This window comes from Coenobita brevimanus, chromosome 93, assembly GCF_032717465.1.
Source record: "Coenobita brevimanus isolate Jiangsu-jjx chromosome 93, ASM3271746v2, whole genome shotgun sequence".
Taxonomy (NCBI): Eukaryota; Metazoa; Arthropoda; class Malacostraca; order Decapoda; family Coenobitidae; genus Coenobita; species Coenobita brevimanus.
In genome coordinates this window covers 37,664,232-37,683,875 of record NC_137046.1, presented here as the reverse complement: position 1 = coordinate 37,683,875, position 19,644 = coordinate 37,664,232, and positions in this window count along the sequence as shown.

Sequence of the window (19,644 nt, the reverse complement as noted above, 5' to 3'; positions counted from 1 at the left end):
CAAAGGAAGGCGACACAGAGCCATGGGAGGAAGATAGAGATAGAGATAGATAGATAGGTAGAGAGAGAGAGTGTGTGTGTGTGTGTGTGTGTGTGTGTGTGTGTGTGTGTGTGTGTGTGTGTGTGTATGTTCCTGGTCGTGCCCACATCCCTCCCAGCCGACACGCACAGAGGTCCGCAAGAGGCATCCGCAAGTGCCAGTCCCACGACCTCTCTCTCTCTCTCTCTGGAAATTGAGAAAGACGGAAATCTGAGACGTAATGAATCGGTAAAAAGTACAAAGAAGGGTGTGTCAGTGAAAAGTAATAGAAATGGAAAAGTCAGACAACTCTAAATAATGAAGTGCCTGTTGTGAGAATTTTACCCATATTTGCGGAAGATTGTTTTTTCTGGTGGGATATAACAGCTTCGTCAGGACATTTACCTTTTTTTGTGCATGAACAGAGAGGAAACTGTCTTCGCGTAAACACTTAATCCATACGTTAAAATTAAAGGCAATAGAAATATAATAGCTCATATACAGTAATTCAGAGACATATTTGTACTGTACTGTCACTTATACCTGACGATTTATTTTTACCTTAGGGCAGCCACCTGCGAATAAAGAACGTCTTGAAGGCTCTCCAGTTCGCAAGCTTTACCCTGTGATGAATAGAATCGCCCGGAGATTATAAGAACATTGTGTGAAATGCGCCACGGTGTTCATAGGGATAATGGACAGGTATGGCGATATGCAAAACCTCCCGAAGTGATGGTCATGTGCAACGAGCAGGTTTGATACTCCAAGAGGCAGCTGTATATGTTTTGATCACGTAATATCAGTAAAGGCATTGAGCCACGGTGAGATACAGGAAAAGATATGAAATGGAAAACAACAGATCATAGCGTAAGAAAACGAAACAGGTGTCAAAGATCAGATAAACGCGTAAGAAAAGGGGAATTGGGGAAATAAAAAGATCGGAATGAAAATAAAAGAAGCTGGATAGAAAAGAAGCGTATGAAGACAAGGAAGGCACGGAGAAGGACAAAGAAAAGGAAAATTGGAGGGGTTGGACGAGGAGACTGAGAAAGGCATGAAGAAAAGAGAGAGGGAGGGTATGGAGAGGAAGAGAGAAAAAAGAAGGGAATAGAAAAGAAAAATGCAATGGATGGACGAGCCGGGAGGAGGAAGTGAGAAGATAGATGGAGTAAGTGAACAGAAAATAAAAAAGCAGAATTTGAAGTATGAGGAAAGATTAATGGATAACCACACGAAAAGAATGGTGAAAAATGAGAGAGAGAGAGAGAGAGAGAGAGAGAGAGAGAGAGAGAGAGAGAGAGAGAGAGAGAGAGAGAGAGAGAGGTGGGGAGGGGGGAGACTCATACGTGCTTGCAAGAAGAGTAACTGTGCATGCAAGGTGAATGTGTTTCCCTGTGACTCGTGCGTGGAATTGCTTTTCGAAGGTCGGAACACGAAAAAAAAAGCTAACTCCTGGCCAGGGTAACTCTAGCATTCTTTTCCAGCTAACACCAGTGTATTTTGTTCAGCCTAAGTGAGTTTGGGAGCTTGGGTATTGACAGTGGTATCATTAACACTCTCATGGTCGGGAGAAGTCAAGTACTATATCTCACAGACACTAGACGCTTTTATTTAGCTGAGAGCGAGCCTGAGAATGCAAAATGAAGGATTTAAGGGACTATTAAGTAGTGACTAATCGAAGGAAAAGAGGAGGAGGAATGAGAGGAAGAAGACTGAAAAAAGAGGGGGGGGGGGGTTGTACGTGAGGAATAATAAATGATCAAAGTAAGGGATGGAAGAAGAGACGAAGAGACAGAATGGGAGAGGAGGGAAGCAGGAAGGAGAAGGAATAATAAGAAAAAAAAAATTGATTGGGGTGCTGAACATTTGACTTGCCGTGTGAGATTAACCTGTGACCGATACTCTCAAAATCGAATTGCTTCATTCTTATCTGACCCTTAGCCGCTCGACCAGCTTTGGCTCAAATCGAAACAAAAATGTATGAATTGGCCTTGAACTATGACCTTCGTCTTTGTCCTATTATTCTCAAAAGCAAGTCTCTTCATTCTTAGCTGACCGTCAGTTCATCGATCAAATTTGGTCTATATCAAGTCATAAGTGTTGGAATTTATAGGGCTAATCATTTGGTCCTGCACTGTGACCTTTAACAGATGGTTTCCAAAATCGAATCGCATCATCCTTTCTTTAACTTGAATCGTCCTAGATATAGGCCTGGACTTGATTATTGATCATTACCCGGGATCTAAACATTAAATTTGTCTCTTCACAATCTAATTCCTTTTTCTTGCCTTTTCCTAAACCACACACACACACACACACACACACACACACACACACACACACACACACACACGCACGCACGCACGCACGCACGCACGCACGCACGCACGCACGCACGCACGCACGCACGCACGCACGCACGCACGCACACACACACACACACACACACACACACACACACACACACACACACACACACACACACACACACACACACACACACACACACACACACACACACACACACACACACACACACACACACACACACACACACACACACACACACGGACATACTGACTGCGACCCAAACAAAACTCCGCTTCTCCTTCGCCAGTGCGAGTGTGAAAAGTACGTGAAAAGATAATATAAAGGCAGTAAGTTCCATGGCCCATATTTAGCAGCTTAATATATATATATATATATATATATATATATATATATATATATATATATATATATATATATATATATATATATGTATTTATGGCACTTGGCCACTTCTACAAGTTGAAGATTAAATTACGATGACATGAAATTCGATGAGCCGAACTCTACAATCTAATTTGGAGAGAGAGAGAGAGAGAGAGAGAGAGAGAGAGAGAGAGAGAGAGAGAGAGAGATCAGATGAACAATCTTTAGACTAAGCAGTAAGAAAAAAATATACGAGAAACAGTATGTAAAGTGGATAAATGAAAATAACACGTGCTGGAAAAATAAGTAATGAGAGTAGGGGTAAAGGAATGCGCGAAACAAAACAAAAAACGGAAAAAAGGATAAATAAAATAAAATATGAAATCAGAATGATTATAAAAGAAAATGTAACTGTGGTAATAGAAAGTAAAATAAGTAAGAGAAATAAAGATAAGGAAGAGAACAGAAGGAAAAGAAAGAACGAGAGAGAAACAGTATGAAAAAATCTAAGAATGATGGGAGAAAAAAGGGAAATCACGAGGGTAAGAAAGGGAGAAGGGAGAGGAAGGGAGAAGTTAAGAAGGAAGGTATAAGAAGAGGGACGAACGATGGACAGAAAGAAGAGGGAAAAATAGGAAAATGAGAGATTGTAAAGAAAGGAAGAAATGTAAGAGATTTGGGATGAAGAGAAGAAAAAGAATGAGGCAGTTACCTTAGACCCCTCGCACACACCACGAAAAGTCCGATGGAGTCTTGGGTACGGCTGTGAGAAGCTAAGTGAATGAGAGGAGGCGAGAGAGAGAGGGAAGAGGAGAGCAGGGAAAAAAAGAAAGGAGGATAAAGAGAAGTAAGGTTGGGAAGAGAGGTAGAGAGAAAAAAAAAGGAAGAGTGGTAGGTGGGAAAGAAGAAAGAGAGAAGGAACTAAAATTATGCTGGTCCCCCCAACACATCATAAGATTGGGTTTCGGGTACTTTGTGTGTGTTTGTGTCTGAGAGAGAGAGAGAGAGAGAGAGAGAGAGAGAGAGAGAGAGAGAAATAAGGACACGAAAATGGAGGGAGTACAAAAAGAAGAGAGGTGGAATGAAGAGAGAAAGTAAGAGATGTAACAGGATAACAGGAAACAAAGAAGAACTGACCTTGGTCCTTCTCAGACAACAGGTGAAGGTTGATCTGATTGAGCTTTAGGTTCGTCTCCTGTGTGAGATAAGAAAAACAGAAGATGGAAGGCAGATAGGGAGGAAAGAGGCGGATGGGAAAGAAAACAAAACGAGAAAAAGAGGCAAACTAGAAAGGCAGAAGGAAGAGTGGCAGAGAGTTAGAAGAAAAGGTAGATGAAAATATATATATATATATATATATATATATATATATATATATATATATATATATATATATTGCCCTGGTTTCTTCACATACCGCCGAGAAATACTGGATCTCAAGTAAGTTGTGTCCAGTATGGGGGAAGGAAAGTGGGACGGGGAGAGGGAGGGATGGAAGAGGTAGGGAGGAAAGAAAAATGAGGGAAAGAGAGGGAAGCGAAGAAAGATATTTTAGAAAAGATAAAGAGGTAGTGAAGAACAGAGAAGAAGGAAAATTGATTTGTCCTTTCTCCGTCACATAAAATAGGATTGGCAGAGTCTTAGATAACGTTCTGTGAGAGACAAGTAGAATGGGAACAGGAAAGAGATATAGGGAAGAAGAAAGGGGATGACAGAGAGAGGCAAGAGACAAAAGATTAGAGGGAGAGAAGAAAGAAAGAAGGTAAAGGGGAGAGGGGCAGCAGGAAAGGGGGAAAAATGGAGGAGGGGTTAGTGAAACAAAATTGCCTTCATTCTTTCACACAGAAGTTGGCAAAGTCCCCGGTACTTTATTATCTCGTGTGAGGCAAGAAGAGGAGTGAAGAATGAGGGACGAGGAGAGTAAAGAGGAAAGGAAAATAGGATGAAGTTAATGTGGGAAAGAAAGGAAGAGGCAGAGGAAAGAGGAAGAAGGCAAAGAGGAAAGAGAAAAAGGAAGAGAGGTAGAAGGCAAAGAGAAAAGAGACGGCGAACCAGAACTGTCCTGGTCTCCCTCACGCATCATACGATTGGCCGCCTCGGGTACGTTCTGTGAGAGGCAGGGAAAATGAGAGAGAGAGAGAGGTACATGGAAGAAAGACAATTAGAAAGAAGATAAAGGGCGAAGAAGCCCCCTCACACTCCAAGCGAAATTTGGCAAAGTTTAATACTTTGTGTCGTGTGAAGGGGTAGGAGAATGAAGGACGGGAGATAGAGGGGGATAAAAAGGAGATAGGGAGGAAGAAGAGGGAGACAGAAGCGAGAGAGGAGGAGATAGAAAGGAAGAGATGCGGAATAGGAAAAAAGTGAAAGTTAGCCCTTGATACTGCAAAAGAAGTTGGCAGTCTCCTGTTCTTTATTGTCTCGTGTGTGTGACAAGGAGAGGGAAGGAAGAGGGAGAAAGGGAGGACAAAATGAGAGAGGGAGTGAGTGGGAAAGATAGGGAAAAGAGTCAGAACGAGGGGAAGTAAGTTGGCAAAATGAATTATTATTTTGTCTTGATTCTACCCCATTACGAGACAAATATATTTATCATTTTGCATACCTTACTTCATTTACAGGAGCCCCAGTCAGCAGCGGGAAACATCAGTGAACAGTAATTACATCTTTTTTATTCTGTGTAATACTAATTGTCTCATGGTAGTAAATCAGTTTTCCACTTAAATGTTTGCTTAACCTAGATTTATTGAATATAAATTCGTGTTAGGTTAGTATTGTAATTTATGCTTAATTATTATCATGGAATAGTAATATATTTACGTTTGCACAGAAAATAAATAGATATGTAAATGTAAGACAGTACTTATAGTATCATGGTTAATGCGTAAATACATGGCATTTGTATTATGGTAATTTACATATGAGAGAGAGAGAGAGAGAGAGAGAGAGGAAACCGTCCTGCTTTCATCCCCTCTCACACGACGATAGGATTACAGCCTTCGGTACTTCGTTGTCTTCTGCGTTAGGGTAAGAAAATGGAGGACGGAAACGGAAGGAGCAAAGGGGTAATTCTTTTTATCTCTAGTCATTTATCGTCCTTCACGAGAGTAGTGGCCAGAGTCTAGGTTACTTGGTCCAGATATTTAAGGCGTGAGTGACCAGTTGCTCGGTTTTGAGCGGCACTTTGGGTAGTAAAATACGGCCACTTATGGGTAACATCCTTTTGGAGTGTCAACTCACTAGTCAACCGGATATACATTTAGTTTTATTTTTACCACCCATTGTAGTAAGTGGATATCTGGACTACAGGGAATCATTCTGCTGGTCTGTCAGCGTATATTCATCAAATGAGTGGATGGAAAAGACAGAGGGGAAGGGAGAGAAGTGGGAGAGTAAGAGAGAAAAGAAGAGAGATGAGAAGAAACGGCATTTCTTTCGTTCCTTCTCACACTTTGGGAGGATAGGTAGTCTGCAGTACTTTGTTGTTGTGTGCGTGTGGTAAGGAAGATGGAGGAGGTGACAGAGAATGTTGAACAGAGGTAAAAAAAAAAAAAAAAAAAAAAAAAAAAAAAAAAAAGGGGAGAGAAGGAAAGAGGGAGAAAAAAAGAGTCCAAAAGTGGCAGTAGGGAAGGAAGAAAGACGAAAGCAAGAAAACTGGCGTAGTCTCCATAATGTTGCTGTGTCCTACGTGAGGGAGGGAGAATGAGGGATGGAGAGAGAGATGGAAGAAGAAGAGAGAAAATAAAACAATAGAAGAGAGAAAAGAAAACATGAGGAAAAGAGAAAGTAGGAAGAGTAATGGGGAAACAAGAAAAGAAAAGAAGAGAAAGGACTCCTCTCGTCCCTTGTCACACCACGAGAGGATTGGTAGTCTCCGGTAATTTGTCTCCTGTGTAGGGTAAGGAGAGAATGGAGTCGAGAGAGAGAGAGAGAGAGAGAGAGAGAGAGAGAGAGAGAGAGAGAAGGAAGGAAGGAATGGAGTGCGAAGGGATATAAGATGTGTGAGCCGAGGGGAATGAGGCGAGGAGAGGAGACGGGGGATTTGAATGGAAGGAAGAGAGAGGAGGGAGGGAGAGAAGGAGGGAAAAATGAGGACAGTGAAAGAGGGGAAAATGACAAGGTTCGAAGGAGAGAAATATACGGAAGAAAGAACAGAAACAGAAAGAGGAAGACAACGATGTAGAAATGAAAGTAATCATCATCATGATCATCACACACACACACACACACACACACACACACACACACACACACACACACACACACACACACACACACACACACACACACACACACACACACACACACACACACACACACACACACACACACACACACACACACACACACACACACACACACACACACACACACACACACACACACACACACACACACACACACACACACACACACACACACACACACATTATCCTCTTCAGTCTGTGCGGGCTAAGGTAGGGTACTATTATATGATTGACAAATCACCAGTCACTTCTCGGAGAATCAAATTTAGGCGTGCAAGAAGAGGCCGACACTCCAGTTTGTGTATTTTCCCGCTAGTCTTTCATCCACCTTGTAAAAAATAAACCGTGAACAACTTGATAACAGAGCAATAATATAAGCAAAAAAAAAAAAAATAATAAGTACAGAGGAAAGGGCAGGTTATACGGTAAAGAAATGGATGAAGGCAGGAAGAGATTGTGAAAGACGATAAGAAGAAATTACTGGGATATATGACAGGAAAAAAGTATATGGCTGAAACCATTATAGCACATAAAAGAATTGGAAGATGAGAAGAAAAAGGAAGAAAAAACTGCGATGGGAAAACAGAGACAATTAGCTGCTTCATTGCGATTAGATTTTATTTTTTTTTGTTAACTTTCAGACAAGTCTCTCCGAAGCTAAATAAAAATCTGTTTGTTGCAGCAAGATAAGGTAACTAAGCCGCTGTTGTACTGAAGAGGTTACATCACGAAAAAAAGGGAAAATATATGAGACAGCAAAACAGAACTAGACAAGGAGAGAGAAAACATACATAACTCATTCAGACCCAAGGACTAATACTGGAGAGACGCCTTCATGTGGTGGCACTGATATAACCCGGGGGGGGGGGTCAGCTATCAGAGTATACAAAATGAGGATGGTGGACTGCATGAGAGAAGGAACGTAAGCCTGCAGTCCACTGGGTTCATATTTAGGTGAGACCCGGGTTGCAGCTATTACTACTACTACTACTAGACCCGTAGACTTTGCCGTGGGTGAATATAATCGTCAGGACATGGTTGGAAAACAACATGCAAAAATTACCCGTGCGCCTATATACAGTTCACCTTGGTCCCAGCTCAACCTTTTTCCTATAAACCACATTTTTTAACTCTTATTTTTCAGTGTACCTTATTCCACCTTGTACTCCAATTCTGCTTGTTCCACCTTATCCCACTTTATCCACAGTCCACTTCATCTGACAGTCCACCTTATCCCACACTTCACAGTCCATCTTATCCTACCTTATCCAAAATCCACTTTCTTCCACCTTATCCCACAGTCCACCTTGTCCCACCTCATCCCACAGTCCACCTTATCTTAACTTGTCTCAGCCCCCCCCCTTTGTTCCACCTTATCCCACAGTCCATCTTATCCAGCCTTATCCTACAGCCCCCACCCCCCTTGTCCCACCTTATCCCACCGCCCACATTGTCCCACAGTCCACTTTCTCCCATCTTATCCCACATCCCACCTTATCCCACATTTCAATACATCCCAACCTTCCCCTTCGTGTAATTTGAATTTGGGTGACTGAGTTTAACCTTATTGTTTTATATTCATTTTTCTTGGAAGGAACAATTTGCGAGCTTTTAGCCTTATGTTCCTTCTTTCTTGTCTAAAAATAAAAGAATAGAAATAAACTTACGTAATGCATTCGTTCGGTGCGTCTTAACCATACTCTAAATCAACTGGCGTCATTTGGTTATATGGTTGCCATCCAATGTGGTATATGGTTTCCTGGGTTATAGGGATCCATTTGGCTTGTTGTGCAGAGCAGAGTCACTTGAAAGTAGTACTACATCGAATGAATGGATGGTGGACGCCCTCACTTAGAACAAAAAAAGTCACCCGAAAGCAATGCTATATCGAATGAGTGAATAATGGGCTCCCTCGTAGAATAGTCATTACATCGAATGAGTGGATAGTTTTCTCCCGCATAGTGTAGTCACCAGGAAGCGATACTACATGGAGTGAGTGGATGATGGGGGCCCTCACCTAGAACGAAAAAGAGTAAAAACAAAATAAAACGGCATTCCAGGATTTACACGGGTTCGAATCTGCCCTTAAGCCAAGATATTTACGCCCCAAAGTTTCCCGGAAATAAATGGAGAGGTTTGTGGAGAGAATATGTGAATAGAGTGGTGGGGAGGGAGGGCGCCGGGGGAAGGCAAGTGAAGGGTGAAGACGAAGGTAAAACATTTCAGGAAGAATGTTTGACTCCCGGGGGAACGACTCATCCTCTCTCTCTCTCTCTCTCTCTCTCTCTCTCTCTCTCTCTCTCTCTTTCTCTCTCTCTTTCTCTCTCTCTCTCACACACACACACACACACACACACACACACACACACACACACACACACCTCCATTTTTACATTTCGTGCCTCCTCTCTCTCTCTCTCTCTCTCTCTCTCTCTCTGTCTGTCTTTCTCTCTGTCTTTCTCTCTCTCTCTCTCTCTCTGTCTTTCTCTCTCTCTCTCTCTCTCTCTCTCTCTCTCTCTCTCTCATACGGGTTAAGGAGGAGAAGGATGACTAAAAAGAAAAGAAATAACAGAAGAGAAACAAGAACATTGTAAGAACATAACATCAAATACAAAACTCAGATAAATGCTCTCGAACCCCACAATGGAGAGAGAGGAAGAGAGTGAGATAAGAGAGAGGAGATAATAGGAGGAGGAAGTGAGAGAGCGAGGAAGCACAGTGAAAGGAGGGAGAAGTTATGGGGGAGGAAAGGAAGGAATGAGGACAGCGAGGAAATTAGAGCACAGGAGAGAGAAAGAGAGAGAGAGAGAGAGAGAGAGAGAGAGAGAGAGGAAAAGAGAAGTGGGGAAGAATAGGGAACTTGGAGAGGAAGAGAAGAGTTAGAGAGAAGGTGGAGAGAAGATAGAAAGAGGAGTAAATAGTAATGAGAGGAGTCACAGTGTAAAGATTTAGAGAAGGAATAAACGGGAAATAGAGAGGAGGAGGAAAAGGAAGAGAAAAGAAGAAGAGACAAAGCTGTCAGCGGAGGTGGTGAGAGAGAGAGAGAGAGAGAGGGAGAGAGAGAGAGAGAGAGAGAGAGAGAAAGGAGAAAGTTGAGACAAGGAACAGGGGAAGAAGAGACGGGAGGTGGGCAGTGAGCAAATGTTGGCACCAATCGGTAGGAGAAGGGGTAGAGAGAACAAGCCTTTAGAGAGGACATATCACCATCATGTGGTAAAGAATTTATAGATATGCACTAATAAGTATGGCTATTTCTTATGTAGGGGCATAAACTAGGACTCGTACACTATCTTTCTTTAGGAAGTGAAAATGATCCAGCAAGTAGTTTCCAAGATACAGCTATTTACAGATTAATTTATATATGAAAATTGCTCGAGAAATAGTGTGGCAATTTCATATATAAGGACATAAACTATGACATACTCCATCTTTCTGTAAGATATGGGGAGAATCCAGCAAGAAGTTTCCCAAATATAACTCGACAGATTTTTCCTTATATGGTCATAGCTCATGAAGTACGGATAGTATGGCAATGTTATGTATACGGGCATCAGCTACGACACATACTCTCTCTTTCTGTGTGATATGAATCCAATCCACCTTGTAGTTTCCAAGATACAGGCCCGGACGGAAAGACGGAAAGACAGACGGACAGATAGTGGCGATTCCTATATCCGTATCATATGGAATAATGGATATAATAAAGAGGAGGATAAGGGAGATTTGAGGAGGAGGAGAAGGAAGAGGGAAATGAAAGGATAAAAAGAGGAATTTAGATAATGGAAGGAAGGGAAGAGAGAGCCAAAGGAGAGAATTAAGAGAAGAGGAAAAGCGGAGAAGACAATGGGAGGAGAAACAGAAGAGGTAGAGACCAGGCAAAGATGGGGATGAGAGAAAACAGGAGAGGAAAATGACTGGTGTGTGAAGAAAATAGAGAGGAAGGCACGAACAGAAAGTAAGTAAGAAAGACGTGGAGAGAAAAAGAGGAAGATAGTGATCAGGAGAAGAAAAGTAAGTGAAGATAATGGGCGGAAGGAAGAGAGAAAGGTGACAAGCGGTAGTGGGTTTATATACAGTGGGTTTATATACAGGACCTATCCAGAAACGACATTAGCTCACTTCTTTTCCGCTAAGACAGAAACTCAAGCCAAACCTTCTACTAATAAAATAAGGGTAAAGGAGCCGCAGCTACCACTGCAAAAGACTATTTTCCAGTTTCCTTTGTCTCATGTCCAGAATTATGGCTACGGGGTCGCTGGGAGAAAGGCAAAGATTTTTCCTTTATGTTTTCCATTATGTGTAGAACCATTTGCGTCTGTTTATACAATTTCTTACAATTTTACGTCGACTGAGGAATGACCACAGGCAAATAAGAGTTTTGAACTGTTCCTGAGCACAAGAAAGACTCCAAAACACTTGCGAAAAACGCCAGTCGTATCTTACTTCTCCCAGTCATGATTAAGGTGCTGAAGGAAGTTTATATTAAAAAAAAATAAATAAATAAACCTCCTCTGATTTGCTATTTCTGTCCTAAGAAAAATCTAGTTTTCACTCAGAAGTTATTAAAAAAAAAAAAGAATAAAGGAAAATGCCCTGGTCATAGCTAGAGCGTTTGACACGGGGGCACGGGAACTCAGCCAAGGGGCCTAGCCATTACGTACAACATCTAGGTGTCTCTTAAAAAGTGTTTTAAGAACAAGATTTCTCTGTGGTACTGAGAGAGAGAACCAGATTTCTACCTAGACAGAGTACGTGTCCCTATTGGCAACTTACTTGCAATGCTTTTGTTGAATATCTGTTTGAATGACCTCCTACAGAAGGTCCCGGAATCATGTGCCTACAGTCACAACCATTCATCTCAACTTCCCCTCACCTCTCGAAGAAAGAGACAACGCTGCTGACTGACTGCAGTTTGTTATTAATTCCACCTCACAATCAGAGGACAACACTGCAAAGCAGATTTGTTGCGGAAGAGTCTGTCAGTTATTATAACCAATAATTAATGTAACCAAAACGAGGGACACCATTCTCTGCAGACATATAGCCATAGGTTACTGGAAAAGAAAAACATAAATGTGCTGGCGTAATGCATGAATCAGCAAGTGAACTTCAGTTCACAAAATGAACACCTTTATGTGGAGCGTCTGCAATGGAATGAATAATGAACTTGTAAACCCCCCCTAACAAATCACCACAACTCTTGTAGAAGCACATCCAGTCAACACTGGAGTGTATCTGCCTGACCTGGTCTGGTGCAGCTCAGACATACCTCAGTATTTATACGAAGTCCAGGCATGTGTGTCGAAGGTCGTTTCGAAGACAGCAGGACTCACCCCAACAGCATGCGTGGGGAGACTGCGGTAACGGAGGAACGTAGCAGGACTCACGGTACTACTGTATTTAACATTCAACAGGTGAAGATGCATTATTTAGTGCCAAATGAATCAGGATCAGCGACAGGAGATACACCCCATTTGAGAAACATTGGCAGACATGGTTGCTCTGAAGGAGTTAACACCACTCAGTTCTAAAATACATTTGATTACAAATAAACTGGTATGTACAACTGAATCGTGATTTGAGATATCGGGTCATATCAGCTTAATAAAAATCACCGTAAATATGTAAAATCCAGTACAGCTTTTGGCGCGTAGGCTTAAATTATCTATATATATAAAAAAAAAAAAAAAAAAAATTTTAACCCCAGTTAAAGTATAGCACACTGTCATTGTGCTTAAAGTAGTAAATAAAGTTTACGATCAGGAAGGAAGGAAGAAGTAACTCTGAAAGAAAGAGGGGCTAGAAGGATGGATATGAAGATAGAAGTAAAATAAAAGATGAGGCAAGGGAGAGATTTTAAAAATCATAAATATGAGTGTTAAGTAGACAGATAGAGAACAGGGAGGAGAAAAAAGACTAAAATGAAAAAAAAAGAGAAAATGTAGATAAGAAAGAGTAGAAAGTCGGGGAGAGAGAGAGAGAGAGAGAGAGAGAGAGAGATGAAGGTAGGCAGGTGGAGATTAGGAACGTCAGAGGCAGGAAAGAGGGGAGATAACAGAGAGTGAAAAGGAGAAATTCTGCTAGACAAGGGAACACCACACGCATTTATCTATCTGTGTATCGCTTTATCTACTGGTATTTCCTGTCTATCGCTGTACTTAACATCTTATCTCTGTCTATTTGTCTGTCTGTCTACCAGTCTGTCTGCCTAAAGTTAATAAGGTTATATCAACATAGCAGTTTGCCAGTCTCTCTGCTTATCTTTCACTCCGTCAATTTATCTGTCAGTGAATCCTGTCTATCTATCGCTCTCTGCCTAACTTTCAGTCACTTAATGTTTTTCTGTCTATGTATTTATATATCGATCTTTCTGTCTGTCTGTCTATCGATCTATCCATCTGTCGATCTACCTTACCCAAAACCTCTCTCTCTCTCTCTCTCTCTCTCTCTCTCTCTCTCTCTCTCTCTCTCTCTCTCCAGGTGCCTCACATTGAATGCCCGGCCAAATAGTTTCCTGTATCCCGTGATATCATTTCTAACGCTGGGTGGTTACCATATCTCCAAGTTGCGCATGGTGGTGTAGTGGATTAAGGCGCCCCACCCGGATAGATCCTGTACGAGTTCCGTTTATCAGATGGTTATGATTTAATGCTCGCGTAATGCTACTCAGCGCGAGGGAAACTGGTCACCTTTGCTTTAAATGTCGGGACTGAGTTGCCTAGCCCCGGACACTTACGCTTCTGTTAATATGGGGCAGCATGGTAATGAAGATAATGATGATGAGGATGACGTATGTATCTGTAGTTGAATGAAATTATGTTTGTGTATATGGATGTTTGTATGGATGTTCGTATCTTTTGTATAATCCATATATGTCTGTTTATCTATATATCTACCTATTCATCTATCTGTCCGTCTGTCAAGAAACCTTTCTGCATAGTTTATGAATTTCAGAAAGAGAAATATATTGTTGCAGAGTAGATATGAACACATGGAGGAGAAAAAGGCAGACTTGAGCACATAAGGAAAGGAAATTTACAAAGAAAAGAATATGACCGGTACCAGCACAAATTTTCTATACAAGGTTGTTTTTTTCGAAAGGTATATGAAACTAGGAAAGGAAAAAACAACAGTGAAAATATATAAGGAACCAAACGAAATCAAAGAAGACAGCAATAGAAGAGAGAGAGAGAGAGAGAGAGAGAGAGAGAGGGGTGATAGTAATAAATCCTTTCTCATCCTCTCACTCATCAATTCTTTAAAGGAGACTGGCAAGAGAAAGCGAGAAGTCCGGCCATGCAATTCAGGAAGAGCCCTCACCAAAATTTTATGGGAGAGAGAGAATGAGTGGCAAACCCATCCTAGGCAATCGTAAACCGTGGAGGGATTTATAGGTAATAGCGTGTGGGTATTGCAGTGTTTGCTTGCTGTAGGGAGGAGTAGAATAGGTGACAGGAGATGAATGTGAGATGAGAGGAGGGGAAATGTGGAGGGATGGTGAGAGGGGAAGAGGGAAACTGAGCATGAGGAGTAAGAGAAAGGAGGAAGGGACAGGGAAAATTGGAGGAGGAGAGGGAACGTGAGACAGGATGCAAGGAAAGGAGGGACGGAAAAGGGGAAAAAAGATGAGAAAGGACAGGGGTAAAAACAGGATGGGGGGAGAGAAGGAGACGAGGGAGAAGGAGATTGTAGAAGAGAAAAGAAGGAAAGGAGGACAGGAGGAGAAGGTGAAGAAGAAAGGTGAGACAGATGCATGGATGAGAGGGAAGGGCAGACAGGAGGGGAAAGGAAAGCAGGAGGGAGGGAAGAAGTGTATCCAAACAAGGAGAGTAGAGAAAAGAGTAAAAGGAAAGGAGAATAAGCAGGTGGACTGAGAAAAATGGAAAAAATGGAGAAAACAAGAGACGGAATGGGAGTAGAAATAGGCATTAGAGGGGGAAAGGGGATTAGACAAAATAGGAGACTGGAGGGAGATGTAAGAAAGGGAAGGAAGGATGCTGATGATAAAAGGAGGTAGAACAGGTGAAGACGGAAACAGCCATTTGCAGTATCGTTTACACATGTGCACTGTTTTAACTGGACGATGTATTCTCAGACAGTTAAGAGAGCGTGGAATATATTTTCACTTAACTCATTCTTGTGAAATATCTAGGGGAGTTGTTCTTTACTGCACGGTAGTCCTTATCACATTTTTCTGCTGTCTTCACTTGGAGAGCTGGTAGGTCGATGGATTTTTTTTTTTTCTTTTTTTTCATGGAAGGAAAAAGAAACCAAAGGCCAGGAGCCTGCTTTGACATCCATATATTAGACTAACAGAATTCCGTAGTTGCTAAATTCATTGTATATCTTCTAACAAACAGCTTCGAGAAGATCAGTAATCCTGCTGCTGTTTATTTTTCTTTGTACACTAGAAGAGGAACAGACAAACACTGGACGGTAAATTGAAAGTGCAGATATGGAAGGGTGAGACGTCAGGTGGAAAGAGCAAAAAGGGACAATAAAATGAGGTAATACGAGGTCTGTTCAGAAAATATCCGAGTTTAAGGTAAAAAAATAAATAAATAGCTAACCTGTTGAGCTAGGACACTACTCTCCCTCAAAGTATGCCCCTTATCACTTGACACATGTAGCCCGGAGCTTTTTGTCCATTGTCTGAAACATTTTTCAAAGTCGGTTTTCGGTATTTCCTGCAGGAGCTTCGTCGCATTCGTCATGATCTCTTCTCTCGTCTCACATCGGGAACCCTTCAGCAAAGTTTGAGCTTGGGGAATAAGCAAAAGTCACACGGAGCCATGTTTGGTGAGTAGGGATCCGGACCTGCGGGGTGTTGTGTTTGGCCAAAAATTCCTGAATTAGTTGAGAAGAATGGGAAGGCCGTTGTCATGGTGCAGCTTCCAATTTGTCGCGTTCCAAAGGTCTGGTCTTTTCTGCCAAACTGCGTCACGAGCCAGGCAGATAACGTCGAGGTAGTAATATTTGTTGACAGTCAGACATGGTGCATATTCGTGACGCACAACAGGTCGGGATTCGGGGGGGAGGGGGGGAAAAAGTCATTGTGCGAGTGAATTTCATTTTGCTGCGGACCTGTAGTGATTTTTTTTTTTTTTTTTTTTTTTTTTTTTTTTTTTTTTGCCGAGGCGACCTTGCATGCTGCCACTGGGTCATACTGTACACCCAAGTTCCATCTCCAGTGGTAAGTCTTCAGATGGTCTGGATCGCGATTTGCGCACACCAACATGTCATGAGCAACGTTCATCCGAGAGAAGAGGTCATGACGAATGCGACGATGCACCAGCAGGAGATACCGATATGAAGAATGCTTCGGGCAATGGAAAGAGCGCTGGGCTACGTGTGTCAAGTCAGAAGGGGCATACTTTGAGGAGGATTAGTGTCCTAGCTCAACAGTGTGGCTATTTATTTGTTTTTAAGAGTCCAGGATTGGATACTTTCTGAACAGACCTCGTATGAGAGGCAGGTGTGTTAAAATGGAGAGAGAGAGAGAGAGACAGAGAGAGAGAGAGAGACAGAGAGACGGGGGGGAGGGAGGGGCAGGGCTGGTGAGTGGTGGGGCCCGTGGGAGTGCTTAGTGAGGGTGGGAAAAGGAAGGAAGAATGGCCAGGTAGTGAGGAAGAAGGCGAGGAAAAGAAGGCGGAGGAAAGAAAGGGGAAGGGGGAAGATAATAGACAAAGAGGATGAAGCAGAAATGAGATGGACGATAGAAATAAGAAAGGAAGAGAGGGGAAAAGAAATGGGAAGATAAGAAAAGAGTACAAAGGAGTGCAAGGGAAAGCAAACAACAGACTTAATGGTTGTCTCGAGGCTATTTGTTACAGAACAGGCTATAACTATAATATCTCCTGTGTGTCGAAGATGAGGGTACTAAAGCTAAAAAGTTCCACCTCGTCCTCCAAATCCTTCGGCCGAAGCCAACAGGAAAAAGTGAGAAGGGTCACTTCCAGCATGGAAACCCTGTCATGGAAAATTCATAGGAATGACAGAAAGGAAACACTGTAATTTACAAGAGTATAATCTGCGAGGGAAGAATAACCTGTTTCCTGAATAAAAGAAGAAGAGTTAGTAAGTTTTATGTATTAGCTATAAACGTGTCTAGCTGGGAGTTCGAAACTGGATACTTGTCACACCGTTTTAAATGTTATTAATGCGTCGCCGTCTGCCACAATCCTAGGTAATTTTTTCAATATTTTTACAAGCCTGTAGAAGCAAAATTGTTTTTTCCTTTTTCTTTATCATTTCGATGAAAACGTTTGCCGATAATTTTACGATCATAACCACTGTCTTAATTCGGCCAATCTGTTATGAAGTGCTTTTCGACTACCATATTGTTAAGTTTATATACTGTGTATATATATAATATATATATATATATATATATATATATATATATATATATATATATATATATATATATATATATATATAATATATAAACTTGAATCATATACTCTCGTCAACGCTTTGATAAGATAATTAACTTTCGCCATTCTAAACGTTCCTCCTGTGATTCATTCCTTAATCTGAGTATGATTTTTGTTACTCTTTGCTGTACTCAGATCTTTCAGTTTCTTTTTTGTCATATGATGAAAAACTGAACACAATATTCCAGATGCGAGCGTATTAAGAAATTATATGAGTGAGTTTCGTAAGGGAAGAAAGATGGGGGGAAAAGGGGGGGAAGGGAGAAAGACGAGATGACTGGAAAGTAAGAGGAAGGGAAAAACAGAGGGTGGCAAGGGGGAGAAACCATACGAAAGGAGGAAAGGAGAAAAAAGGAGGGGGGGGGGCAGAACAAATGAGAGACTGCGGATGGATGGAAGGAATACAAAGGAGAAAGAGAGCATAAGGAAGAACTGGTAGGTAGAAAGGGAAGGAGGTATATAGAGAAACTAGTATAAATAAGAGGGTAAAGAAAGCAGCACTGAGAGGAGAAACGACAGAATAAAAATTAAGAGTGAGGGTAGGAAGGGAAGATAGGGGTAACAGCATCTGCACATCCAGACAGTGCCAGGATGTGGGAGAAAAGAGTGAAAGTGTAGAAAGAAAGGAGTGAGCAACAGGAGATTGGCAGGAAGAGAAGGAAAATCAAAGGGAAGAGAGAAATGGTGCAGATATGCAATAAGGGAAAGAAGGGAAAAAGAGAGTGAGAGAGAAAATTAGAGAAATAAAAAGATGAGGAAGGAAAGCGATGGAGACAAACAAATCTATAAGAAAGGAATGAAACATGGAGGAATATTAGATAAAGAAACAGAGTACGAGATAAAGGAGTGAGGAACACGTGAGGGATTGAGAGAAAGACAGAAGAACCATAAATGAAAAATGCAGTGAGAGATGGAGAAATTAGGGGAAAAGGGAGAAATGAATAAGGGTATGAACATGACGGAAAGAAAAAGGGAGCTAGGAAAAGAGGGAAGCGAAAGGGAAACAGTGCAGGAACGATGAAGAGAAAAACAGCTGTGTAATGATAAAAGCAGGGAAAAGGAAAAAGATACTTGTAGGTTAATATCAGGCAAGGGAGAGAGAGAGAGAGAGAGAGAGAGAGAGAAGAAAAGCAGAGGCGAGAGGATAGGAACAGAAAAGATGACAAGAGAAAGGCACCGAAACAGAGATACACACGACAGCCAGAGAGAAAGAGGCGGCATTGGGAAAGAGACCTTGAAAGCGACAGGACAAAGGACATCAGAAGAGAAAGGAAAACGAGGCAAGCAACTCGACAACAGTATATATACATATAAAAAAGGACATTCCCAAAATAAACAGCGGTGATATTATCCGACACACACAAATACTTGAAAAAAAATACCTACAAATAAAAAGAGGGAACTGTATCGGATACGTAAATCTAACAGGAAGGAGTTACGAGAAAAAGTGGATGATAAACTGAGAGGAAAAAATGTAGGACAGGAAAAGCTGGGGGATATAGAACATGGGGGAGAGGAGGGAGGGAAGACGAGGTTAGGGGAGAGGCAGGATGGAGTGGGAAGAAGGGTAGAGGAGGTGAGGAGAAAGCAGGATGGGTTGCGGAGGAGGGAAGACAGGGATGGGATAGGATGGAGTGGAAATGGGATAGGGTAGGACGAAGATGTAGTGGGGATGGGGCACATGGGATAGGGATGGGATAGAACAAAATGGGTAGGAGGTAGGATTGGGTGAGGAGGTAGGATGGCGAGGGGAGGAGGTTGTTTGGGGATGAGAGGAACAGGGATGAGATGGAGAAAAAGCAGACTTGGAGAAAGAGAGAGAGCTAAGACTGCCAACTCGTGTGTGTGTGTGTGTGTGTGTGTGTGTGTGTGTGTGTGTGTGAGAGAGAGAGAGAGAGAGAGAGAGAGAGAGAGAGAGAGCGAACAGCGACAAAGGAGAAGAAAAATCAGGACACTGGCAGAGAGAGAGAGAGAGAGAGAGAAGGAAAACAATAACGAGACAAGGAAGAGGTTGAGTCAGGATTATCAACTGGGTGTGTGTGAGGCAGGAAATGGGGGGCCTTCCAGACAGCTGTGATTCGGGAGGCAGGAGAGGGCAGGTAGGGGGATGGGGAGGGTAGGTAGGGAGGTAGGAGACGAGAGTTAGGGAGACAGAAGAGAACAGACAGGGAGATGGGTAAGGGAGGGTAGGTGGAGATGCAGAAGGCAAGCAAGGAAACAGGAGAAATACTCCGAGCGAGTGAGACAGATTG